We start from the raw sequence: 4,914 nt of genomic DNA on the forward strand, positions 1-4,914 counted from the left end.
TGTTTTATTTTGAATTAGAATTTGAAAAGTAGTATTTTAAAGCAATGGAGGGACTCTAGGTATTTTGAGTTGCTTGGTAATTTTGGGAAAGTCTCGGGGTTGGTATGTTGATTTCGGCGATGGGGGGATCTTTGGGATATTGATTTTGAGGGGGAGGGCAAACTTGCCGGTTGTAATTATAATGGGTCGGGGGAAGGTTTTGGGGTTGGTATCTTGAGGAGGAGTGGAACTTGGTAAGAGGCAGCCGGATGAGGGGCGGTTAGGTCAATGTTTGGAGGATTTTGAGTGGGGTTAGAGGGTAGTTTGTCACGACCTGAGCATACACCATGGATGTGGCCGGCACTCAAGAACCATTGCTGGTCCCCAAGTGAACCCTCATCCTGGTTGACTACAAGCAGAAGACTAACTTAAGCATACAAAAGCTTAAAAGTGAAATGAACAAATTTGAATAAAAATATTATATTCAACTAGCCATAAAATAAACAACTTTAGTCTTTAATACATTTAATTAAATAAATGATTAATACAGATTCTTCAACTATACTACTATTTATGAAGCCTCGAACTGATAAAGATAGAAGTGGGGACAAGACCCATGCATGAAATTTTGACTAACTGAAAAGTAAATGAAGTCCTCCAGAAACAAGGAGGCTCACCATGGATAACTCGAACTCTGAGATGTATTAACGAAGTCTTGTGGATGATCCTGCATACCTGTTCCTGCGTCATCAAAAGATGTAGGAAAATTGACTCAGTACGTGGAATGTACGAGTACGTAAGGGGAATTCTAAGTTATAACATAAGTTTGATACTTTAATAAAAAGGAAACATACTTACCTCTTTGTTTACTCAACTCAAATCAATAATAACTCAAAGATTAGATATTTAACCCAAAGATATGGTACTCAACTCAAAGGTCTACAAATTAATTCAAGATACTCAACTCTGATACTCTACTGAACTCATTTCAATATAAACCAGTTTGAAACAAGTGCAATATAAAGAAAAGCTTATAACACTCTGAAAGTCCAAGATCTTAGATAGATCCTCACATGTTGATATAAGGTTAGTAACACTGTCATAAGGCCTAAAATAATTTCAATAAACCATTTAGGAATTTTTGGAGTCAAGACATCAAGAAACGTCCATGACGTTCGAAAGCTAGTCAAATTTAACTACTAAAATATCCTTAGGTTTTGGTAAGGTTTGGAGGTGTATGTGAGGTTTAAAACTTTTAAAATGTCTTTGTATAGGTAAAACCATATATTTAGAGTAAAAATGTCCAAGTAAGACCGCCAAAGGTCGCCCTAGGGGTCCACAAAGGGACCTCAACTTGGCTTGGCAAGCTGCCATAGCAGCGGCCAAGTTACACATGGCAGAAAGAAGAATGAGTCGCGGACTTGGGTGGTCTTTGGTAAAAACTCAAGTTTGCATCACAGGAAGGTCACATAATCCACTGTCTGAAAAATAAATTATAAAATCTTGCGGGAGAAGCTCCACGTCGTGGAATTGTTCCCCGACGAAAATTTGAAAATGGGAATTCAAGTTTTACTTCATTAAAGGGTCAACTTAAGTGAGGAGTCTTTTGGGTATTTTATGGGAGGCCTATATATTGATTTAATATCAGTTTCCCACACATTTACCCACAAATCAAATCTCCAAATAAAAAAAAAGCTCTCACCTCTCCACTTTCTCTCTCTTTTCAACCTTCATTGAAATAAGAACAAAGCTTGAAGATGAAGACCAATTTCTCTAGGATTTTTCACTTGAATTTAGTGGATTGATATTAATAAAGGTATGGATTATTCAATTTTGGGATTCACTTTCCTTCTCTCAATCATTTTTTTGCAAAACCAATGAGTACAACTTATTAAAGGGAAACTACGAAAAACATCTTAGAGCTAGCTGTCTCAATCATCCACAACTCCGGGATTAATGTGCTCTTTTTTATGCTGGAGTCATGGCTTATCTAAATTCTTATTTCCACCCCTACAAGGTATTTATATAAAATGTCATTTCCCCAAGAGGTTCTTTCAAAGTTGATTTCTAAAACACCCAATTCCACGGGTTTTTATATTCTAATGGTTTTTTTTATAAACTTCAAACTGATGGTTGATTATGATTAATTGTGATGACCTATGAATATTAAATGTATATTTTTGGTCAATTGATGTTAATTGATGGAATTTCATGTTGATCACATCCTTTTCCCAAATGCCCCAAACCTTGGATCTTGATTATGAATTGATGGGAATTGATGAATGTATTGATTATTAGACTTATTTTATCTATTCTAATTCATTTGTGGACTGCCTAGGGTAATGTATTTTTGATATTGGATCTATTTCTTGAGAATTCATGTTGAACATTATTCCCCTTAACCCTAGGTTATGAACTGGAGTTCATTGGGATAGTGATGATGAAATTGACTTCATTGTTGTGTTATTTACTATTGAGTGTTTCTATTACACCTATTATTGGGTGGAATGGTTTGATTGATAGTAATAAAATGGACTATAACTTTATAAGGAGATTTGTTAAGTCTTGTGATCTCAATCTTTTACTTCAATTATGATTACTTGTGTTTAGTGATGAAATTATATTGAAGTATACCTTATTATGAGATTAATTAGGCTTGGTATGATGTTAAATTAAAATTTCTTGATTTATGGCTTGTGAATTATTGGCTAAGATGTAATGATATACGGATGGTGATGACTAACCTATGTGCCTTATCATAATGTGATTATGTAAATTTGCTAACCTAATATGTGTGAATTGTAATGAAAGGACAATACTCATGCAATTCGTATAGAGCTATGATGATGAATATATAAGTGGTAAACCCTTTGACCTAAACTAAGATATGACTTAAATACTTTTCAAAAGAGACTCTAGCTTAGCATCAAGTGAACTTGAAGATGAGGGGTGGAGACTTCCCAAGGAGGGAAGGTAGGGTTGACGATAGTCCTCATGGATGGATAGCCTCATAGACCAAAAAGGGCATAGAGTGATATTTCAGTGACATCCCCCAAGCTCCATAAACTATGTTGCCACCATAGGAATACTAGCTAGTGGATCCTCCTAGATGCTATGTTCATTTTTGTACTACTTTGGCCGGTAGACCACCTTCCATCGGTGTAAGGTTTTACAACACTGGATTCCACACTTAGATCTTGTGATCTATATCGGTTGAGTCAAGTGTTCCCAAAAGTAAAATGAAGTAATGAAGTAAACACTAACTAGGGTGACTTAAGAGGTTTGACTTAGCCTAGGTAGGGGCATGGGACTCTACCTATTCCTTGCACTAGTTTGCTTTGAGGGAAGCCTTAGGAGGTTTTCTTATGATCTTATAAAGTGACTATTATGTATATGTTGACTTTACATATTATTTATTCTATATGATGTTAGTTTCACTTATGAACATGTTGTTGGTCTACATTTCTAAAGTATGAGGAGAATTAATCTTGATTCTATGTTATGTGAAGTTAGGCATTGTTTGTGGTCCTTTGTTTGGTTTACTTGATTGAGTAAGGTTATGGGGTTTTACTTGGTCATTTCACTTGTAGGCTAAATGATGGGTTATGGGGTAAGAATCTTAATTATATTATGATGTTGTAAACTTTTATATATGTTGATTTGACTATACTTGATGATGTTGGTCTTGTGTTGTATATGGACTTGATGTTAAGTTCATTGGTTTATATGGGTTCTTGGATGTGCATGAGGCTTTTCAAAGTAAATTAGCATGTTTTGAACAAATGTCCTCCTTAGCATGATTTCAATTGTTGTAGGTGCATATACGCATACTTAGTACAAGTGTATACTAACCCATGTTTTATGTTTACTACAAAATGTAGGGTCCGTCCGTTGAGCTTATAGAAGGCCTTTGAATATCACTTGGATTATTATTCTCCAAGTTCGGTAGGTCCTCACCTTCCGAGGACGATGCCACTATCTACCTAATGGATGTTGTTTAGTCTTAAAGACAATTTAGTTCATTCTCTTTCTTTTATGACTTTGTATCTGCCTATATAATAAGACAAAATAAAATTGGGGCAAAGAGAAGGAGGATCAACTTTTAGCTGAAATATAATTCTCTCTGCAATTTTTCTGTTCTCATATATCGGCGGCCACCACATTTTCCTTTAAAAATGACTACATCAAGGCGTCTTGCTGATAGGAAGGTGGAGAGGTTTGAGAAAAATATTACCAAGCGAGGAGTTGTTCCTGAAACTACTGCAAAGAAGGGAAGCTAGTATCCAGTTGGCCCTATCTTGCCTGGATTCTTCGTATTTGTTGTCATTGGCTCATCTTTGTTCCATATAATAAGGACAACAAACAGCGGGGGTATGGCTTAATCTTGAAAAGTTATACAAGTTGTGGCGCCTGCGTTGTTGTAGTTTTGTTTTCCTCAAAGTTTAGCTCAATGTAGAAATAAAAAAAACATTTGTAGGAATGTGTTTTTTAATTTGTGAGACTCAAAATATAAATTTGCTTGTCTCATCATGTGGTTATGTTTGTGTTCTCCATCATTGTTCCTACCCATTTTTGGAGTATTCCTTTATAAAAAAAAATAAAAAATGAAAAATATGCCTATATGAGGCCTTTATTGTAATGAAGTATGGGCTATGCCCAATGTTGTACTCTTTTTAGATGGTTTAATATGAGACGAATCATAGATTTCTTATGAATCGATATTGCTATATTATGTATGTGAAATAAAAGTGGAAACCTATGTAGTGCTTCCTATGCGAGGAGTATATGTAAACTCCCTATTTATCTATTGTGTGTATGTGAGAGGTCTATGTAAACCTCAATGTAGGAGTAGTTAAGAGTTTTGAATTTCTGCAACTTAACTGATGAAATGTAATGACGAATGCTAAGAGGTTAGTCTTATGCCTATTCGAGGAC

The 4,914-nt window shown here is 35.3% G+C and overlaps 1 pseudogene; it reads left to right on the plus strand.

Annotated features, from left to right (window-relative positions):
* Positions 1–4,023: 4,023 nt before the first annotated feature.
* Positions 4,024–4,535, plus strand: LOC101249992 (uncharacterized; annotated as a pseudogene).
* The last annotated feature ends 379 nt before the right edge of the window (positions 4,536–4,914 follow it).

Source organism: Solanum lycopersicum, chromosome 12, assembly GCF_036512215.1.
Source record: "Solanum lycopersicum chromosome 12, SLM_r2.1".
In the NCBI taxonomy this organism is placed as follows: Eukaryota; Viridiplantae; Streptophyta; class Magnoliopsida; order Solanales; family Solanaceae; genus Solanum; species Solanum lycopersicum.